A 22,885-nucleotide genomic window follows, 5' to 3' on the forward strand; every position below is an offset into this window, starting at 1 on the left:
GGATGTAACAGCTGGTAGCAGTTGCCTGAAATACTCCACACTATAAACAGGTGTTGATTCTGCTGCAAAAGGGTTAAGTGGGTTTTGCTGACACTGTGAGACAAATGACCCATGATCTCATCATGATCCAAGGGAGATGGGAATGGCTTTCTGAGGGAGAGAAGATCTCGGGTGTGGGCTGTGCAGTTCTAAAGAAGAAACCCTAATAGCAGCTAAGCCTGCAGAAAAGAGGTAAGCTATTCTTTGTTATGTTACTATTTTTTCTTTATTAATTAAGAAGATGGTGAGTTTGGACTTCGTCTGTGCAATGGGGTGTCCACCCAGCACAAGCCCTGAAGAGGTTAAGCGGCTAAGTGGGCCAATTAACCACCTAGGTTGCACCTGAAGGAGGAGCCAGAGGGAAAGGGCTAATTAGAGATGCAGCTCAGCTGGACATGAACAGGAGGGGCCTGTATAAAGCCCACAATCTGAGAGTAGACGAGAGCTTCAGAGAGGGAAACTGCAGTCACTATTGGGGTGAGAGAAGGTAAGGTAGGAAGTAGCCCAGGGATCCAGCAGTAAAATTCTGGACTGTTCAGACCTTGATTGCTTGTTGTAAGGTTCCTGGGCTAGAACCCAGTGTAGAGGGTGGGCCGAGGTTCCCCTCCCAGCCACTGGGCAGTGGCGCCATTATGTGGTAGTGGATCCTGAGAGATTTTGATGCCCCAGAAGGGGAGGATTATAGTGAGTAGAGCCACTGTGACAACCTGGTGTACGGACCCATTTGTACAGCAGGTTGACAAAGGTGCCTGTTTGCATGTGGTTGTTTTTGTGATAAGGTATTTATCCACTTTATTGATAAAAGCTTATTTCACATAGGCTGTAGCAGAGCCATCAGATGGTAACAACTTTTTGTCACAGCCGGTACTGGGAAGTGATATAATAATAGGCTTTATGTGGCATTACCAGATCCCTTGATTTGTCAAGAACCTGTACAAGTGTCACATTTTGGGGTGCAACCCAGACCAGTGAAAGGTTGTGTCACTGCCTGCCCTGTACTCCTGGGAGCCTTAAATGCTCTGCTGCTGTGGCTCACAGCAGCTGGGACACCAACAACCAGCAGACAAGCATGCAGTTCCCTGAGTGTCTGTGTACTGTGCATCCCTGGTTCAGTGATCGACCCCAGCAACCTTTCTGCAACACAATATCCCATCCTAGTCTCCACTAGCCTTGGTAACTTGTAGGGTAACTCCAGCATACCTCCTGACCTACATTTCCCCAGAACCATCTGTCCTGAAATATCCAACCCACTCCTGGAACTCTCAGAGAATTAATAAGGTTTGTTGTTCCTTTAAAGAGACCAAAGCACAGCTTACTGCTTTAACTGGAAGTAATAATCACTTCAATACAAACACAGCACTGGGTTAGTTTAGATTAAAAGTAAAACAAGTTTATTAACAAAGGACCATGGATTCAGTCATACTAAACAGAAGGAATTTAAAGTAAAATGGGTTACAAACAAACTAACATAAAAATATGCTTTCTAGTGGCTAAGACCTAACTTAACACGCTACAACCTTGGTTGAAGGGAGATTTCTTACCAATCTTTTTCTTTCTGGCTATGGGTGACCTTTTTCTCGGTCAGGGCCTTCCATGGAAGTACAAGGTGATGGTTTCCTTTCTCTTCCTAGGTGAAAGATCTTAGCCTAAGAAGCTTTCTCACATATACTCAGTTCCCAGAGACTTCAACCTCCTTGGTTGAAGGGCCCAACTTCCTCTGCTTGCAAAAGCTCTGGCCTCTGGTGTCTGTCTAGTGATAGATGTGAAATGGCTTCTTCTCCTTCCTTATGTCTTCTAAAACTTACTGTTTTTTTCCCAGACATAGGGTTACCATTCGTCTGGATTCCCCCGGACATGTCCGACTTTTTGAGCTAAAAATAGCGTCTGGGGGGAATTTGTAAATGTCCGTACTTCCACCCTCCCCCCATGCAAAGCGTGTGCGGCTAACAGGGCAGCCGGCCGGATGGTGCCACTTACATGGGGCTCCGACAGCCAGAGAGAGCCCCTCCTCTGCTTCCCCTGCAGCAGAGATCACTCCCTCCCTCCCTGCATTTGCAGATCGCCTCCGGCAGTCTGGAGCTCCTCCCCCGCTCCTCCTCCACTGCTGCCCAGCGTGCCGGGACGAACGGCTCAGGCCGTTCCTGAGCAAGCTCACAGAGACATTAGGTGAAGGCCAACAACAAGGGGGCCAGGAGGTCAGAAGGGGCAGGGAGGTTTTGGAGGGGGCAGTCAAGAGATGGGGGGGGTCAGGAGTTGGGGGGACTTTCGGGGGGGGTGGATAAGGTTTTGGGCAGTCAGGGTACAGGTAGGGAGTAGGGTCCTGGGGGGCAGTTAGGGTGGGGGGGATCTTAGGAGGGGGCAGTTAGGGGACAAGGAACGGGGGGGGGAGTTCTGGGGGCAGGGCTGTCAGGGGGCAGGAGTGGGGAGAGGGATCAGAGCAGTCAGGGGACAGGGAGCAGAGGGGTTTAGATGGGTCAGGAGTTCTGGGGGGGGCTGTCAGGGGGGGGAGTGGTTGGATGGGGCGTGAGAGTCCCAGGGGTCTGTCTGGGGGTGGGGGTGTGGATAAGGGTTGGAGCAGTCAGGGTACAGGTAGGGGGTAGGGTCCTAGGGGGCCAGTTAGGATGGGGGGAGGGTCTTAGGAGGGGGCAGTCAGGGGACAAGAGGCAGGCAGGCTTAGGTAGGGGGTGGAGTCCTGGGGGGCAGTTAGGGGCAGGGGTCCCAGGAGGGGGCAGTCAGGGGACAAGGAGTGGGGGGGGAGGGTTGGGGGTTTTGAGGGGGGCGGGAAGTGGGAGGGGCAGGAGTGGGGCTAGGGTAGGATGGGGGCGGGGCTAGGGCGGGGCTCCTCCCGTCCTCTTTTTTGCTTGCTGAAATATGGTAACCCTACCAGACGCAGGATGGCCTCATGCTGTTCTTCCCTTCCTGTGGATTCCCCATCTCCCTGCTGGTGCATATGTTTTTAGTCACACCGTACTTAATTTTGCTGGAGACAAGTAAATAGCTTCCCACCTGTCTGGGAGAGAGCCTGTTTATCAGCTCCCCTTAACCTTTAGGCACCTACTCTAAAGCATAATATAAGTGAGTATTCATAATTTCTCATATATTGTTAATGCATATATTACTTGATACTTTTATAATATAGTAATATTGTATACAATCAGTTGATTCAATTGCTTATCATTTTGAGGTTCAGACCCCTTGTCTTTATAGCCCAGATAAGGTTTCTCTCTCTTGCTGGGTTGTAGATGCCATGCTGTCTTCTCCCCTGCTTGCTAGTTTTGTTTATCTTATATGCAAATAGCCCTTCATTGTCTGACCAGGCAGAGACAGACAAGCAAATACACATTCCTTTGTCTAGGGCAGACTGTGCTTATGTTGCTTGCTAAACACGTTTTAAGAACATAATTCTAGCACATATATAAAATTCTTTGTACACATCCCATACATCAAGCAAGAATATTAATGATCAGTAATTTATTAGTCTTCCAGTGATATTTTACGTGACACCTTTTAGATACAAATTATGACAACAGTGTGTTAGGAATAGTAAGTATGTCAGGCCTGACATTAGCTGCTAACATAGAGTAGGGGTCTGCCAATGGACCTGTGTCACAACAAGGAATTAGTTCAAAGATTTGATTATTATGCTGTCTTCCAGTTTATCCATAAGAATAAGTATCTTTAAGTGTACCAGTGCTTCACTTTAAGAATCTTTATATGGCTACCTTATTAATGTTTGCATTGTGCAACTAGCCCTCAATCAGAGATCGTTTTTATAGAATCCCTGCTGGCACTTACAGGACCATCAATTAATTAATCAAAGAATTTCCTACTGCTTTTTATTGCCTTATTATATTCCTGTAAAAAAAAATTACATACTGTACCTCATCAGATATGCATGCTTTCTTTTTTCAGAGTATTGCCTCTGGAGAACAAAAAGTTTTAGGTAAGGAAAGATAAAGCTTGAAGCTATAGTTTTTTAAACTATATATAATTACTTTCAATGGAAAAAAATCATAATGAGAATAGCTTTATTGTCATATTTGTACTAGTGGGTGTGAGGAGTGATTTAACTTACAGGTACTGATTATGTAATTGTATTGATACAGGGCACATAGCCTACCCTGCCTACTGAATCATCTCGACTGACAAGAGGAGGTGTGAAAACTCTGCCTGCTTCTATTCTGCCACATATTCCAGGCTTTACAAAGGAGAGAGCTTTTTTCACAGGTGGGGATTATTGAGCCATTAAAGCTCTTGATCACAGCTATGAATGCATAAAGAGGACATGTCAATTCCATGTGGTATAACTTAGAAATTAATTGGGTGGTGAAACCAAGCAGCCCATATGATGACTGTCTCATCAGATACACAATATAGGCTGACTATCAGAGCCTACCTGTGGTTTAAAAATAAAGTTGTAAACATTACAAAATTGTGCTGACATACAAGTTACTGATTCTGAAATGTTCCACTTTGTTCATGTTTTACCTCTTTAGGATAGAATTGTTGCATAAACCCATCTATTTATTTAGATGTGAAGAGACACCACAAACTATTATGGTCTTAGCTACATCAGTGTGTATTAAAGTAATTAGACTGTGTATTTTTAAATGTAAGGCCCTGCAGCAATAGTTAATTAAAAGAACATGAATTTAGAGTCTGCAGAATAATTGTGCCTAGGACAATACTTGACCAAACATAATTAGCTGAATTTAGATAAATTCTCAATGTGGCTTTCAGCAACCTGAATAGAAAAATCATACACTTCACTGGGTATAAATAGGTTTGAAATGAACATTTGGAATGTATGAGAATATTTTGCAAGAATAATATACCCAGGATTTTAGACTATGTAATAAAGTGTAGGCTCTTTGACTCAAGAAAAATCTGTTTTTCTATTCTGCTTTTATTTGCTGATTTTTGGTTAAATTTCTTTCAGCAGATATAAAAGATGAAGGAAAGCAAAAAGAATGAGATTTAAATAAAGGAAAAGCATTATATTCAGTATTTTCAGTTCTTTACTAGGGATAATTAAAGATAAATGTTACGGTATTGTATTTGTTCAAATAGCAATACAAAAACACATTTCTGTCATGTTCACTAATAGACTTTCAAGCTGTATTTTCCTCAATTTTATCTTATTTTCCTGGTACTATTTAAGCTATTAATTGCTCCAAAGAGTGCTTTTTTTTTTTTTTTTTTAAATCTTAAATAAGACAAATCCCAAAATTACATTTTATTTAATTTACAGCAAGAGTAATGTTAAGAGTTCTGCTATTTTAAAATAAACGAATAGTTAAGACTGCAGTATAAAATAAAGTTCTAAAAGCATTAAGCAGTTGGCCTGGAAACAGAAACATTAAGAATGACTGGATTTTATTATTATTCTTAAAGAGAAGATGAAATAATAGCATGATGAAGAGCTAATTAAGAAAAATTCAGTGTTGCTAATAGATTTGTCCACTAGTGGTGATATTTGCAACGTGGTGAAAGAGTTCCCTTTTCAAATGGTGCCGTTTCACTCATTTTGCCAGAACTGAAGTGGTTTTCTCCTGCAAACTCTAAGCCAACCTAAATCTGAGGTAATAGGGGGAGTGTATAAAGGGAGCTCCTTCCTCTCCTCTACCGCTCATGCACAAAAGGAAACCATAATATATCTGCAGCATATTGAGTCTCAGACTCCAACCATTGTGACAAGGGTTCAGCAGCTACATCCCAGATACATGCTGCTGAGCCAGGTCTGATAGCAGAGGGCCAGGGAACACTGCCCATGAAGAGGACACAGGTCAGGATACACATCATATTGATTTTTGACAGCAATAAGCTTTTTTGTATTTTTTTTTATACCCATTATTACTTCAGACAAAGTCCTAGGAGAACAAGCTGGCTTCTCTTCTGATTAGTGCATCATCAACAAAACTAAGTTTCAGGTGCAAAATCTTCTATTAATCATGATGCCCTAGCTGAAACTGTTGCATCCTGACTTTAAGATCTCAGATGAAGTTTGTGGGACTTGACAGCATCTTTTTACTTCTATACTGACCACATTACTATCTCAAAGTTATTGGCAATCATGGAGCCCCATAATTACAAGTTGCTTTTCAGACCAGTATATAACACCACTTTAAAATGTATGATTGTGGCTATATTTTTATTTTCATGTTTCACATTGTAATGCCCTCATGGAAAAATCCTTCAGAATTTAATAAGGATGAAAGCAATAGGATGCTATTGAAATTACTCTTCTAAAAATGGCAACTTCCTATTTTTAAAATAATGAATTTAGATAAAATAATTGTCTATTCACTATAGAAGTAAATGGAGGCTTATATTCCAGATATAAAATTTAATAGGTGTGTTTACAAATTCTGTAGACATGATGGACTTTCTCTGCCCTGTGCTGATTGGGTGTTTGCTCTAACCTTCCACCTACCCATCTCTCACAGTCTCTCTACCTCATCTTCAATCCACACCTGCCCTGCCCCTCTTATCTAAATCTACCCTGCCCTGTCCTCCTCACCTTCCTGTCCTTCAGTGTCCTTTCTCCCTTCAATTTTCTTTCCATTTAGCTTACCCCTTTCTAACTACCTGCCTCCCTCCCACCCTCACAATAGAAATAACATGCCCTTTGCTTCCACCATATTGTTCACTCTGCTTGTGTAATAATATTCTTTCCCCCACTCTGGGATTTGTCTTGTATATTTAGGCTGCAAGCTCTTTGGGGCAGGGATTGTACAAAACACAGAGTAGCTGACAGTGCCTAGCACAATGGGGCCCCACTCTTTGTTGGTTCTTAGGCATTATTGTATTAAATATGTTTAATAGTTTCTATTAAATTGTGTAATTTTCATGAGGGAAAAAGTTTAATAAAATTGTAAAAAAAATCAAAAGAATAGATGATGGGATCATACAAGTGAGAGGTGATTTATTTAAATTATCACATTCCACTTAACGACTGCAACAGTGATCATAATCATTTTGCAATTCTGTATAACTGTATCTACCTAGAATAATTTAGAAAATCATTAGCTCCATCTAGTGGTAACTATGTATAATTTTCACTTACTTCATGAGCTCTATTCAAGGCTTTGGTTCTAATTTGTTACATTTGAGGAAACAATAATGGATAACAGCAATTAACTGGAGTGATATATGAACAGCTGTTTTATACCTTTTGATAGCATGAAAAATACGGTGAATTTTAACTGTTAGATTTTAATTTGCTATAGAACACATCTCAAAGAACTGAATTGATCAGAGAGCTGGTAATAAGGAGATAGAGGCTTTCTCCTCGGGCCGGGGTCATTGGTTCAAATCCAGACTAGTATGGTATAACTGAAACGCCTTAACATAATGTGTGAAATGAAATGGTGGCTCTAGTTCATTTCCTAGTAGCTAAGTTTACATCACAAAAACCACCCTCACATCTGTCACAAATACCAACAATGGTTGACAGTCTCAAAAGATAACACAAACACTTAGTGGACCAGAGAACGTGAACTACCTATCCACTTATTTCTAGGATAGGATTGAGTCAAAGTGGCAGAGCAGTAGTGAGACACTTGCACTCCCACTGCCCAGGCCCCAACTATCCTGTAAAAAAGAGAGGATTCGTAGCCCTGGGAACTCAAGTCTCTCACCTTTCTCAAGCATTAAATCCACATACAACTATTTTGAGCTATATCCAGGTTTACACGGACATGAAAACTTGAGGATGCCTCCTGTTCATGAAGTATTATACTGACATGGAATTATCTGTCAATTGTCTGTGCAGGGGCTGTACAAGCACTGACGGGTGAATGAGCAGGTTTTCCCAAGGAAGGAAGAAAACAAGGGAGAGAAACCAAGACAATAGGAATGAGGCAAAATAAAGACCAGAACTATTTATAATAATGTGGAGTTTGGGTTTTTTTTAACAATGTTTTTAATAACTTTCAATAGTCTGATAGCCCATTTTTGTTAGTGATTTCCTATAAATAGTGAACAGGAAAGGTGAGAAGAGTAACTTAGGGATGACACAAAAAGTACCCAGTACTCTCTTCCTTGACCTCTGAGAGGAAGGAGTAAACTCTCTGAAGCACTAGTCGATACACCTCTGCAAGACCCTAGAGTCATGTCAGTAATACCCTATGATCAGCAGTATGAAAAGCTGCTCTTAGTTATAATACAGTTGGCATGAACACCTTACCTTGGTCCACAGCTAGAAGGAGATGAGTCATCACTAGCTGAAATCAGGCTGATCGGGATCATAACATCTGTGGGATCCAAGCCCCAGCTTGATTTGGCTCATCACCACTTTATAATTTATTATATTGTATTAGCACCGAAGAGCCCCAGCTCCATTGTATTAGATGCTGAACAAAAAGTCTGTCTCAAAGAACTCTCAATCTTCTGTTACCTAACCTAAAAACTGGAGGTTTGAGACAGGTTGGTAATTGGACAGATTGTTACTGTCCAGAGATGTGTTTTGAGCAAGGACCAACCTAGAGCCTGTTTGCCAATCTGAAGGAAGATGTTGGCAGTCCAAATCAGTGAGGAGCTCATTTTCTCTTTCCTGGTTTTAATCAACTGTGAAGGACACAGAACTATCTCATAAACTTTGCAGATCTAATAGCCTAGATGAACAAAACTGTCCTTGCTTTTACCACAGTAAAGAATGTATAAATTCACTGGTATAAAATTACTGGACTAGAAGAAAGTCTTCTGCCACTAGCATTCTGTCTTCCTCCCATACCACTTTATTTGTTGAGATCATCTCTTCCAGGGTGGTCTGTGAGAACAATGTGAGGGAGAAGGCATCTAAGTGCCACTATTATCAATGGCTGTGGATGGATCCCAGCTTGTTAAATGTTCCACTAGACCACGGAGAGAGTAACTTAATAGCTGAGTAGGAAATGCCCTCAAAGTATTCTGGAATTCCACAGAGTCCCTCTGTCTCTGAGGGAGGACCACAGAAACAGTGAGAAGTCCTGTAGTCTAAAAGAGGATTAATTATTGCAGATCTATAAAGTTACATATCCAGTCTAGAAACCCACTTGTATTGTATTCTGCATTTTGAGAGGAGAAAGTACTTCAGCTATACATCTTCTCTGACCACTGTCATCACTAATACATAGGTCAGCTTACCATTTATTTTTAATGTGCATTACTATAGACCTATGAAATTCAGAACCTAAGACAGGAGAGATTGTTTCATTGCAACAAGTGATGCTGATAGTGTTGTAAGAAACAGTGTTTTATTTAGCACACTAAAAAGGCCAGCATTACAGGCTGAAGCTTTGCTGTTTGTCTTCAAGCCACTACCAAGAGCAAGCCCTTAGGTATTCCTGATCCTATAATCTCACAATAACATATACCCCTCCTGAAATCTGATCCTCATTCTCCAGTTCCACTAACATCACAGAGATCATAGAATGAAAAACTTTGGGGAAAATGCCTAAACTATATAAGAGCCATTTTGATATGTAGCATTTTTGAGACTTGTTATAAAATAAGCCTTTGTCTACACTAGCACTTTTGTCGGTATAATTTATGTTTCTCAGGGGTGTGAAAACACCCCTCTGAGCAACATAAGTTACACTGACAGAAGCACTGCTGTGGATTGTTACATAGCTCATTGGGGGTGGTTTAAATATGTTGACAGGAGAGCTCTCTCCAGTTGGCATAGACCAGCTATGCAGGAGATCTTACAGTGGTGCAGCTGCATTGGTATAGCTATGCTGCTGTAAGGTCTCTAGTGTAGACATGGCCTATATCTTAAAATACAAAGTTTTTATTGGTAAGTATTTGAATGTTTGACAAGGATGAATGCTATATTCCCTCATCAGTGATCCAAAAGAATGTATTTGAGAACCAAAATAAAAATCTATCCAATTTTTGGTGGTTAGGTAATTTGTAATGTGCAGGAGATGTGGGTGACTATGAATTGGGTTTGTGAGCTTCTGATCTAAATCTTTGCAATTATATAATTTGTCTCCAACATTTAATGATATTACATCTCAGCCATTGTATTTACTCATGTTTATTTCATGCCCCCATTATAATGAAAAAAGAAATGGAAAATTAGACAGTGAAATACTTGCTTTAATGTTTATATAACCAACACACCTCCTGGGTGTGGTGGATAGAGCACGAGAGAGCTAGCTAGCTAGCTCTACAGTCTTAGCTAAGAGCCAGTAGACTTTTAGCTCATGCAGTAGACTCATTCATTTAGCTTCCCAGATTGGATCCTGCCTACCAAGGACCGGGGTCTGTCAGCATTACATTAACAGCTAAGCTTATGCTTACAATATAATAGTCAAAAATAGATTTAAGCTGCAGTCTAGGCATTTGAGAGATGGAAATTTAACCCCATGTGGCTGCTTCAGCAGCAATAAGTATTTTATGTTAAGATCTGGCTCTTTACATTTCCAGCAAAATATTATAGAAAAAAACAAAATTTCTTTCTCTGTAGATACAAAAGGGATCATCAGTAGCATATAAAGAAAATTTAGAATCATACTCGTTTATCTTTGAAATTCTTTCAAGTCATGTAAAAAAAGAGATGACCAGGGAAGGCATTAACCAATCTATTATCTTCTATACAAGGCTTATTACTAATTGGGATAATCAGGATTTAGTAACATTAATTTTATAACTGGAGAATACAGAAAATTTGATTGTTTTTGAGAGAGAGAGTGAGTTCTGCTGCATCTGAAACATAGAGAAGACCATTGATTCTTCACATGTTCTATGTTTAGTTTCAAGCATGTGATGGAATACACCCCTGCATTCACTCCCTATTCACTATTGTAATAATCTTTGTACAAGTTATGTCTTGTAAGGTGGTCTTTGAAAACTCATACTTTGCTGATCAGTATTGTCCAGATAAAATGTGTGGCAACATGTACGAGAAATTAGAAGAGTCCCCTGTATGATGTTATTAACACACATTCCAAACCCTGGACCTCTGCCCAAGCAGACGTCAGAAAATAGGTCTGTCCAAAACAAAGAAATGTTTGTTTGCCTTAATTTGCATTTAAGTAGTAAGTCATAAAGCCTGAAGGGAAAACAAGGGAAGTTCGAACAGGTGACAAAAAACAGCAGTGAATATCCTTCCACTTAAACTCTGTCTCCTGGTTCTCAGCTGAACATGTTTTTCAAGAGGGGGTCTGAGCTATAAAAAAGAGGGACAAACACCATAAAGGACCCCCCTCTTGCTCTCTCTGCCCACCTAATTCTCCACACCTGAGAAGACAACAGGAAACAGCCATAAGACTCTGGGGGAGGAGTCCTGACCTGAAAGTTTGGTCAGTAACCTTGCTGGAAACAGGTGGTGAGAAACTTTGTTTGAATCTAATATTATTTGTTAAGTTAGTCACTAGTAACTGTTTTATCTTTATTTTTCTTGTAACCATTTCTAACTTTTATGCCTCATTACTTATACTCACTTAAAATTTCTCTCTTTGTAATTAATCAACTGGTTTCATTGTTTTATCTAATCCAAATTGAAGTGTCTGGGTAACTCTATTTAAGATAATAAATTGATACATTATTTCCTTAAAGGAATAACAGATGTAAAATATTTGTATTACCCAGGAGAGGGCTGGGTAGTACAGAATATACATTCCTGGGAAAAATCTGGGACTGGGAGTGTGTTGGGGTTACCCTGCAGTATAAGCAAGGCTGGAGAGAGACATGGTATAAATGGCAAGTGGCAGTTACACAAAATTCAGGGTGTAGCTTGCATGCTGGAAAGCTGTTTGTGAGTGGCGCAGGTGGGATCTACTTCAGTAAGGCACCCCTGGTTACATAATCAGGGTGACAGCCCCCCACTGGTCTGAACTGTACCCCGGTATGTCACAAAGAAGTTCTCCGTCAAGTGATTGTGAACATATACATTCCACTGTAGATGTATCTATGCCCAGTGCACTCAAGTCAGAGTTTTGCAAGCAATACGACTAGGTCCCTATTATCCTTGTGTGTGGAGCTGAGGACATAAAATAGGCTTGACTGCCATCCATGGTGAGAGCTGGAGCTCCTCAATGCTCTTCAGCTTCAGTTTGCTATATTAGAAACAGATTTTCTCCTTTCTATATAGTTATTGTTCACTTTAGTATAATTAGTTAATAGCTGGGGGAGAAGAGGGATTGGTGGAGTGGGAGGGGGTTGCCGTGCAGCAATCCCATGGATTTAAACAATGTGCCACATGCAGAGCTGTTATCCCTATCACCGATAGGCACAAAAGTTGCCTAATTTTCTTAGGGAAGGGACATCCCTATCCTATCTACACCTGGTTCATCATCCTGATGGGAAACAAAAGTTCATCTTCTCAAAAACACAATGTCTACTTCTCCAGAGCCTGACCCTGACCATGAGAGAGTGGAAAGTTCCTCCACAGGGAGTACCCCTCTGTGGCATGGCTCTGAAGCTGGTTTTGAGTGAGAAACATAGATCATCTTCCTCTCCTGCTGTCTCCTTGAGGCATTCATGCACTCCTCATACCACAAAAAGGTGCTTAAAAAAGTTCTCAGACCAGTCAAGGTCTGGTTGTCAGTTTCTTAAAAGAAGCTATCAAAGAGTTATTCAACTGAAATGAGAAAGTTTCTTATAAACTCACCAACTCACCTTAAGAAACAGTGTTAAGACAGGCAAATTAATATTAAGAATCTTAAATTCAAATTAAATCAAACATTTCTCTCTGTTGACCATGATTATTTTATGTTTTGTCTCCAGGAGTATAGAATCTAAATAATCTGGTGTTTAACAGGAGAAACTGTAAATACCTTAAATTATAGTAGCATTTCCATATCCCATTAAAATTATTGCAAAAATAACTTTAATATAATCCCTTGGCAGTACTTTTACAAACATGATCTCACGAATGATGTTGTAAATCTTGGTAACAACATCATGTTGCAGAAGTATGTCTGAATTGGAAAGTTGCCTCTTCTTGATGAGGCGTTGTGGCTTCTTTGCTGTCTTCTTTGCTTGCTTGGATGAGATGAACAGGATCAGCTGAGTTATAAGAGTAACTATCTCAATTCAGAGAGATTTATACTCTTCTCTTTCCATAGACTCACTGAAGGTGGAAGACACCCCTCTTTCAGGAGTGTGGCAGGATCCAAATATCAGACAATGTCATCTTTTCATTGGCTGAACACCTTTATCTGATGGTCTTGGTAGAATCTTCAGCTCATGAACATGCAATCTGCTAATGCATATGCAGCAGGGTTATAAATCTTCAATGTTAAGGTTATTTGCTCTTTGTCTCTGTAGCAAGAAATTCTCAGAATATTTTTAGAGTTTTAATTCTTTTATTCAGTTCATTTTCTGAGATATTCCTTTAATTCTAAGATTTAATTGAAGTTGAAATTCTCTTTTCTTGTCTTCTCTTCCTAACAACCCTTGGAGAGGTGGTTCTTTTTTTTCTAAGTTTGGTAAGGGAGTTGCTTAAGCATTGCCGGATAACTAAATATTTCCCAAATTAATATAAATATTTTTATACTCCCATGGCTTCTTATATTATCAACCAGTTATCCAAAGTAATTTGATTCCACATTGCTTGATAAAACATCTTACTTCTCACATAATAATGGTAACACAAAATTATCATATTAGATGTTTGCATGTCGATACAAAACATTTGCTAATGAACATCACAAAAGAATCATGTTAAGGGTTAAAGGAGGAAACAAAGGTTTTCACCTTTAAGGGGAAAGGTGGGGCCACAAGTAACCAAAACTATTCCCCATTATACGTGTTTTCCTTGAAGTTGAATGAATTAAGACATTAGAGTGCTTATAAAAAATAATTTTAATAAGAAAACTTCCAGAATTCTTTATGTAGATTTAAAACTAAGGTTTTACTCTTTTGTGGAAGAAGGGGGAGAAGAAGTGATGAGAGGCTCTTGACTTAGCTTTTGTGAAGTTGATAAACCAGGTACTACACATCAGTTCTCTTTGAGATCATAGAAGAAGAATATCTTCACATTCCTTAACCAACAGTTCACAAGATTTCAACCTACAGTAGCTTCACCTACAGTTTGCAGTTAGACCCCTACCAAACACTATATACAAAGTAAAAACTAACATTTAAATATCTTTCCAATGTAACACAAAATAAATTCTAGAGACTAGTAAAACAAAATAGAAATTATACAGGGGCATTCCAGAGTCTGCACAATCAGACTTCGAAGTGATAAGCACAAATTTATAACTTAGTATTCCTCTTGAAGCTTTTCATGGTCTGTCATTTACAGGAAGAAAGCAGAGATTTCCTAGGAATATCTTTAATTAGACCGAATATTTTATTTAATAAAATAAGCAACCAGAAACATAAATGTGAGCAAGTATTCTCCATGTATCATATGTATGAAAGTAAATGTAGATATCTCCTAAAATTCAGTAAAGGCAAAAGGAATTCTATGATAACCTGAAATTATAAAAATAATATTTTATTGCTAACCACTTTTGCATCAATATTGTGATTTATTTCCCACAGCTCCAAATGTATACAGCTATCTACTGGAACCAACTGGCTTGCATTTAATGGAGCTACTGATCAATCTGAAAATCCATGATGTTCAAATGTACCAGTAAAGAAGCACCATTAAAATCTAGGAACAAAGGAGGAAGAAATGAAAAGCAATTTAGCCTGTGCCCTGTTTGAAAGACCTAGGAATGTGGCAGAGTGGTGCTGCATTCATATAAACACATTATACTTGTGACCCACATGAGAACATAGTAACACAAACGTTCAGACAACATCTGAGCTCCTCTTGGTGAAACCACATGGTCACACAGTAGGAGAAATATCATTCCCAAGCACTGCTGCTCACGTATCTACTTATTATCTGAACAACCCTGTAACAAGAGACCTGAAATTGCTATTTTGTGAGGAAATTCCCACTGCCAAGAGGTGGTGTGTTTGAATTTAGAAGTCACCCAGCATAGTCAGGAGAAATTTTAGATCAAAAAACTCGAACAAAGATGTAAGAGATAATGGAAGAGAATTAGAAAAAGTTATGTATTGTGATAATCAGCAAGCAGATATTTTTCAAAGGGTTGTGTAGAAAGTTAGAAACTGAAAATTAGTGGTAAATATGATGGAAGGGTGAGCTGACCTAACTTTCTACCTTTCCTCTTAAAGGTTAAATCAAGACTACAGGCCTGATTCACTATTGCCCTGCCTTGTAGTCATTTGCACCAGTGCAAAGTGGATGTAATACACTACTATTATGAGTCCAGAAAAACCTAGTTTGAGCCAATGTAAAGCAGTATGGTATACGGTTTGGAGTTTTTTTGCAGCAAGCCATGCATAGTGTGTAGAGAGGAGATTATTATTAGTCACAATTTTTAATATAAATACACCTCTATATAACGCTGTCCTCAGGAGCCAAAAAATCTTACCACGTTATAGATGAAACTACGTTATATCAAACTTGCTTTGATCCACCGGAGCACACAGCCCTGCCCCCCCATAGCGCTGCTTTACCATGTTATATCCGAATACGTGTTATATCGGGTCACGTTATATCAGGGTAGAGGTGTATAACCAAAGGTGAAATTGTCTGAATTTATCTCACAAAACTACCAAGGCTCTGCTTTAAATAAGTGGAACACACTGTGTCATGTTCCCCGGTAGTAGCTTGTTTATACAGTGGATAAGATCGTACTAATGCTACCAGCTAAGAGTCAGGGTAAAATTCTCTGCTACTGTAAACTGACGTAGTTCCACAGATTTCAATTTACAAAAGCAGAGAATTTGACCCCTTCTCTTTTAGCTCAAGGAGTAGACACCTGTGCTTTTGGTGCTGAAAGATCTAATTTCAGCCTCTGCTGACAACTCTTCATGGGGCTCATTGCAATGTCTATCAAGCCTTAGGTTGGGATCCTAACCTGTCTTGTTGGGGCTTTTATTTCCCTCTGGGTCCTACTTACTAGCACCCAAAGGTAGCACCACCTTCTTCCTCAGAATTAACTATGACCATTCTAGCTGCACAAGTTTGACATTTTGTAGTAGAAATGGGCCACCTCAATAGAATTTTGATATTGCAAATGCTGCTGCAATCCCCTAGCACATCTACAAACACACACAAGTCTCTGCCAATGGTGTATAGACCTTCACACCACTTTTGGGAATGCACTGGCTCTGAACAAGCGTAACTAACTTGTCATTCTCCACTGTGTCAACCTGCAATTGTAGCAGTGCCACTGTACACAGCCAGCACTAGTACAGCAGAGGCAACAGAACAATTACTCCTTACGCTGGAATCCCATGATACTGTTGCCCTTTCAATGGCAGTTTTGACCGCTCAATGAACTAATTATGTCACCTGTCAAGCTGTTTGGATACAGGTCTGAGAGATGCTAAGGTGATGGGGTATACAAACCCCACATTGAGCCCGAAGGGGTTAAAAGACAATACTGGGCCCAGATAACCCCACCCCTCCAGAGTTGCCGAGCATGGTCCAACTGCAGAAGTGGGTTAGAAAGAGCTCAGAAGCCCAGGCAAAGAGGGTTGGACAGGCTGCAGGAGAGAGGATTTTTTTTCCAGGAAGTCAGATGAAGGGCTGAGCTTGAGGGGGGACCACAGGGTGGATAAGGCCCTCAGACAATGCCTTCTGCCACTAACCTCCCCTTTGAGAACCAGCATGTCTTTCAGGGCTCTTTGGTATAGGACTCTTTGTGTTAAATGAGTGACTGTTTGAACTATAGGGACCATGCCCCAAATTAAAGGGACAGATAGGTAGGAAGTAGCCCAGGGCAACGGACTTATACTTGCTGCAGGGAGGACCCTGCTGGTTCTGCTTCCCCCAGGGCCCTGGTCTGGGAGCAGTGGAGAGAGTGGGCCTGAGTCCCTCTATGCACCCCCTTATGGGCTGAGGCCCAGATGTGAGTGGACAGCAGAAGATCCACAGCTGAGGATCAATAACAGGCACCTCTACCACCTGCTACAGAGACAAGAGGATGAAAGTTGTGCGCACTAACCACTAGGCTGCTCAGCCCTCTGAGCACCCTATCTCATGGAATCGTAGATATATTATGCAGAAAGGGTCTGCAAGATTTAGATGTAACCTGGATATGAATACCTAGAGAGAGGTCTGAGTCAAAGTTAATGCACAAGTAACAGAGCCGAGTGACTGGTAGGGTGGTGGTGTTGCCCACAGTGATAAAGAAAGGAGGTAGTGGGGGGAGGGGGGGAGACAGAGACCTAATGGGAGCTAGGTCCCTAAATACCTTTAAAAATCTAGCCATAAGAGCTTTGTTTTAGCCTTAAATGAATTTTAAACAGGTTAACTGATAGATCTCAAAATTTAATTATTAATGAAGAATCCTCCTCAAATGTGGTTCTTTCTAATGGAACCCAACAAGGAATTCATTCTTGGTCCAATACTAATCAATATCCTTACTAATGGTCTTGAAGAAAATATAAAATAATTGCTACTAAAGTTTGAATATGACACAAAGATTGAAGTACTAAATAATGATAAGGACAGGTCAGTTATACAGAGTGATCTGGATCACTTGGTAAACGGATTGTGGTCAAACAACATGCATTTTAACACAGCCAAATGAAAGTCATAAGTCTAGGAACAAAGAATGTATATTTACAGGGTGGGGCACTGGTATCCTGGAAAACAGTGACTCTTGACAAGAATTTAGGATTCACAATGGGTAACCGAATCAGCTCCTAGTGTGATGCTGTGATTAAGAAAACTAATATGACCCATATAGATAGATAAAAACAGGGAATAGCTGAGGAAGGAAGTGGTATTACCAGGGGCGGCTCATCAGCCCAGGCAAGTGAAGCACAGCCTTACTAAGAATTTCCAAAGCTACAAAATACATTTTGCATATTCTTTTTTATTTAATTAATAAACATATAGATTTTCAGCGACAAAACAAAGCAAAAATCAACAGAAAATTAAACAAAACTGAAATTTAAAAATATTTAATAAATTAATGGAAACAACAGACTCAATATCCTTTCCTCCTCAAGCTCATGCTAAAATGCTTGGCACAATAGCATCTCCAAGCCCCGTATAGCTGGTAACAACTCAGGATGAGGCTGATGATTTTCTACCTGACCGACAGTGTCAGGATATGTAACAGGGCACATCCCTTGCCCAACACATGCAGATCCTTGAGAAGGGCAAAACCACTCATTGAAACAAAACAAGAATGTGAACAGATACCTCATCTATAGAGAGATATTACCTCATCGACTATGTCTTGCTAATATCCTGGGACTGACAGTTACAATTACACTGCATACAATTGATAGATATGTACATCACGTAAGATGGACATTCTGCACAGTCCAAAGCACTGTGCTACTGGTATACCAATGTACAGACTGTGTTGACCACAACAACTGCTGGGCAGGGGCACAAGCATGATAGAGACCTCCATGACTTGAGCCTCCAGCACCTGGGAGCTGTAGGGTTCCCCCGTCACCCCTGGCAACTGCGGGGCTGAGCTCCCAGTCACAGAGGGCAGCAGGGGTGCCCAGCAGCTCCCAGCTGGGGAGGGAGATAGGGGTGCCCTGGAGCTCCCAGGCAGCAGAGTAGCAGGGGTGCCCCGGAGCTCTTAGGCAGTAGGGAGACCCCAAGCTCCCGGCCACCATGCATGGCGGGGCCCTCATGAGCTCCTGACCACCGCGGCGGTGCTCTGCACTTTCCAGCTACCGCGGGAGCCCCAAAGGGCCATATCTAGCCATTTGGGTGCCCTACACAGCCCTCCTGCAGAGGGGCTGTGTGGGGCCCCAGGCCTCCCCCCCAGTGTCTGGGAGGCAGGAGCTGGGGGGGGCCACTTTTGGGGGCCCCACAGGCCCAGAGGATTACGGGGAGCTGGGAGCAGCCCGCTCTGCTTCCCTCGACCCGGCCCCAGCCGTCTCACTCGGGGGAGGGGGTTTGGGGGAAGGGATACCCCACTCACCGGCAGTGGTAGGAAGTGGAGCAGCCTGCTCTATTCCTCCATCTCCCAGCTGCGGCGCTCCGCTTCCCGCTGCCCGTGAGTGCGGGGAGCGATCCTTTCCCTGCACTCACCGGCAGCAGGAAGCGAAGTACCGCAGCTGGGAGCTGGCGAAGTAGAGCGGTCTGGGGCCGAGTTGCTCCGCTTCCGGCCACTACCGGTGAGTGCAGGGTCGCTGGGGGAAGAGGTGGAATGGGGGCGGAGCAGGGGCAAAGGGTAAGAGGCAGGGCGGAGGAAGTTGTCTGGGGCCCCATATCCCTTTAGGGATGGCCCTGCCCCTTGCAGGGGGGGCTGGCCGAGGGATAGGTCTGGTCGCCGGGGCTGGTGCCCTACACAGCTGCGTATGCCTAAGGACGGCCCTGAGGCCCAGAGCACGGAGCCGCCGTGGAGTGCCCCGGAGCAGGGAGCCACCGCGGGTGTCCGGGGTTCCCTGGAGCTCTGAGCCACCATGGGCGGGGGACCCTGAATCTCTGAGCCAGGCCCCCCTGGGTGGTGTGGGGAGCCTGCAGTTCCCCATTTTGTCATGCATATTTTTAGTAAAAAAAGTCAGGGATAGGTCACGGGCTTCTGTGAATTTTTCTTTATTGCCCGTGACCTGTGACTTTTACTAAAAATATGCGTGACAAAAACTTAGCTTTACTGATGATGAATGTGAGCACTGCAGTTTGCACAAGTGCAGTCCCTCCCATCAGTACCAGTTGGGGCTGTGCACTTATCCAAGGAGAAGCTGTGGTACAGGACGCTCCGCAGCTCATTTCACCCTGCTTCTATTGGGATTCCGTGCGTCATGTCTCGCCACCCAGCGCCGGCTCTGCCCCCGGGGACGCCGCACGCCACGCCACGCCACGCCACGCCACGCCCCCCGCCAGGCTCCTCGGAAGCTGCCTAGGAGGAGCGCTCATCACAGTGATCAGCTGCTAGGCGGAAGCAGACGAACACCGATCACATCGATCAACAGCCGAGCGCAAATTGCCAGGTTTGGGGCGGGCTTAGGCGCCTCGCTTCCGGGACGCCAGCGGATGTTGGGGTTTGAATCGGGTGTCGGTTATGACACTGCTGAGCCTTCGGCGTGAGGCTCGGAGCCGGGGATGCTGCTTGCGGAGCTGCCGTGTGAGTAACGGACCCTTTCCCCCGGGCTGCGTGTCCCGCAGGCTGGTGCCAACGAGATCAGCGTTCCCGCCGGGCCCCACTTCACGCCGGGGTCCCCCCGCCTTCCGACTGTATCCCCGGGGCGCGCTTCTCCGGCCCCTTCTCTGACCCTATCCCGGAGCGGGCGCTCCCTCGGGGGCCTCCTTTTTCCGACTCTATCCCCGGGGTGGGGGGCAGCTCCTTCCGGGACCCCCCTTCCTCCGATTTTATCGGGGGGGCGGCCTTGTCCCCGACACCTTCCCTCCCCCCTTTTCCGACCCTATTCCCGCGGGGGTGTTGCCCCATTGACCTCGTGTCCTCTGACCTATGGCACTGCCACCCTTACACTGATACAGATCACGACCTCCCTCATCCCACGGGCTGGGAAGAGGGTTTAATATGCAGAGTAGGACCCCAGCCCCCTCTCCTGTCTCAACAGGGAGGGAACAGGGAACACCGGGCAGAAGAGACAACAAAATCCCCATCCCCAGAAGTCCAACATCCTCCTCCCCAGAGGCAGAGCAAAGCCCCTCAGAGAGAGAGAGCTTATAAACGCGTAATGCATCCCCAGTGGAAGTAATTCCCCCTTTTCCCTATGTAAGCTAACTGAAGCATCTTTGAGAGGATTGAATCTTGCATGGAAGATGCTATATGGAATAAAGGCTGTATTTTATGTTAAACTTTTAAAAGATGCTCTTTAGTTTCAGCATCTTGGGGTCTGTTAGATTGGACTGAATGATGTCAGAGGAGCTGTTGTTAATCTTCAAAATGCTCCATGGACATTTCTGCTGAAGTCTGAGTATCATTTGCTGAACAAATAACCCAGTGGCTTTCTTTCAGGACCTACTATTATGTTGTCACACACTACAATGTGAACCTAAGTCCCTTTCATATTTAAATTAAGGGGGCACAATGTGAACTGCAATAGCATCTGTGAAAGCCCCAAATAGCACTTTGTTGTTTGAACTGCATGGAAAGCATGTACCTCAAAGCATCTTCCCTTTGTTCATTTATTGACATTTCTTTTATTTTTAAAATCATAAAGACTTCAGAAATTAAAGAACAAACTTTGTCAATTTAAAAAAGATCAATTTAGCCTTATTTTGAATGTGTTTTTCCCCAAGAGTATGATCATTTACAGTAGCTGTCTTGAGCAGAAGCTGCTTTTAATGCAAATGTGATGTTACTTCAGTAATACCGCTGTGTGAATAGCAGGGGTCAGATGCGGAGGGGAGTGGCTTGTGGGGCACAAAGTGGCAGTACTCTTCCAGTCTCGTCTCAGAAACTAAGCTCTACCCATTTAAATTGCCAACATGAGATGCCACTCGCAATAGGCTGTGCAAATATTCAAAATAAGGTTATATGGTGCTTGAATGTGCCAGTGGGCTAAACTAGGGTCCCTGGGCTTGGCTCCTTCTTGATTCAGGCTATGTCTACACTACACAGCTTTTAGCGACATGGCTGTGTTGCTAAAGTCGTGCAGTGTACTTGTTGTTTGTTGGCTCTCCTGCCAGGTCTACGCCAGGGGTTCTCAACCTTTTTCTTTCTGAGGCCCCCCACAACATGCTATAAAAACTCCAGGGCCCAGTGGGGAGGAGGGACTCTGGGCCGGTGGGAGGTCCCTGGGGCATAGATGTAGTTTGACTTCTTCTGTTTTGGGTGGGCAGGGGCCAGTGGGGCTTGAGCCAGCTCCGCACGGTGGGGTCTGGGGAGGGAGCGCCACCTCCACTCCGTGACCCACCTCAGCAGGCCATCCAGTCCAAAATGATAACTCAAAGGGGGAGGGGCTCAGCTCAAAAAGTTTAAAAACTGCTCAGGGAAAGGGGTAGCTGTGTTCAGGCAGGGGAGTAACTCAGGGTGCAGGGAGAGGGTAGTTAGGAGTATGTGTGGGCAGGGGTGTAGCTCAGGGTGCAGGGAGGAGGGTCACAGCTGTGTGCCCAGAGGGCTCCCCTGCGGTCCCTGTTTCCCGAGGGTTCTGCTAGCCACGAAACTGGGTCCCCTACCCAGGCGGCTCTTACCTGCTGCGTGAGCAAATGGGGCTGGGAGCTGAGGAGCAGTTTCAAACCCCTGCAGCAGCAGGAAACAAGGAAACGTTGTGGCTGCCTGCTCCATGGCACCAGCCAGAGCAGCAGCTGTCCGGCACTGCCTGGTTCTGGATTCTCGCCTCTGACTTTGCCAGGGAGGGGGGGAGAGAAGGAGGGGTGTGTGTGTGTGTGTGTGTAGCTGCCCCGGGACTGCCCTGATCTTGCACTGTAGGGGGGGGGGTGCAACACCCCTATGTCCCCTCATCTCTGCCCATGGGCTCAGGGTTTCTGCCCCACGGGGCGCACCGGGGCTCCTGGCTTCAGCCCCACTGCTCCCAGCTTCAGCCTTGCTGGGGAGGGAGGGCGCCAGGGATCAGGCTCTGGGTTTTAGCCGTGGGGCCCCACAGCCCCCCTGAGAGAGTTCTCGGACCCTCTGTTGAGAACTGCTGATCTACACTACAGAGTTAGGTCGACATAAGCTGCCTTGCAATAACCGAACTCTAAGCATCTACACTAAAATGTTGTTCCCGCCGATGTAAGTCGCCCGCTATACTGACTTAACTCCACCTGTGCAAGAGTTATAATGTTTAGGTTGACATAGTTAGGGTGACACAATACTTTTGTCAAATTTAGTGGCCTCCAGGAGGCGTCCACAATCCCCACTCTAGTCACAATTTTGAACTCAGCTGCTGGGCGGCCAAGTACACATGCACACGTCCCTCCACTTTTAAAGCCCTG

At 43.5% G+C, this 22,885-nt stretch overlaps 1 protein-coding gene and 2 long non-coding RNA genes across 6 annotated transcripts in view; 2 read left to right on the plus strand and 1 right to left on the minus strand.

Moving 5' to 3' along the window:
• Positions 1-19,828, minus strand: part of LOC135983160 (uncharacterized) — a 66,020-nt gene extending 46,192 nt beyond the window's left edge. Inside the window, exon 1 of the long non-coding RNA XR_010600681.1 lies at positions 19,691-19,828. This is a non-coding gene — a long non-coding RNA (uncharacterized LOC135983160). The remainder of the gene's footprint in view (positions 1-19,690) is intronic.
• Positions 94-4,269, plus strand: LOC135983161 (uncharacterized). The gene is made up of 3 exons (XR_010600682.1): positions 94-231; positions 3,952-3,982; positions 4,146-4,269. It is a non-coding gene; the product is annotated as an uncharacterized LOC135983161 (long non-coding RNA).
• G2E3 (G2/M-phase specific E3 ubiquitin protein ligase) overlaps positions 19,042-22,885 on the plus strand; it is a 58,988-nt gene continuing 55,144 nt past the window's right edge. For 2 of the 4 annotated variants that reach the window (XM_042857464.2, XM_065593252.1), the window contains exon 1: positions 19,042-19,155. The gene's annotated coding sequence lies outside the window, so the exon portion shown is untranslated. Of the gene's footprint in view, positions 19,156-19,880; positions 20,106-22,885 lie in introns of those variants that run through there. The other 2 variants (XM_042857463.2, XM_005299156.5) reach the window with 1 other exon arrangement.

The sequence above is a fragment of the Chrysemys picta genome, chromosome 4, assembly GCF_011386835.1.
Source record: "Chrysemys picta bellii isolate R12L10 chromosome 4, ASM1138683v2, whole genome shotgun sequence".
Taxonomy (NCBI): Eukaryota; Metazoa; Chordata; order Testudines; family Emydidae; genus Chrysemys; species Chrysemys picta.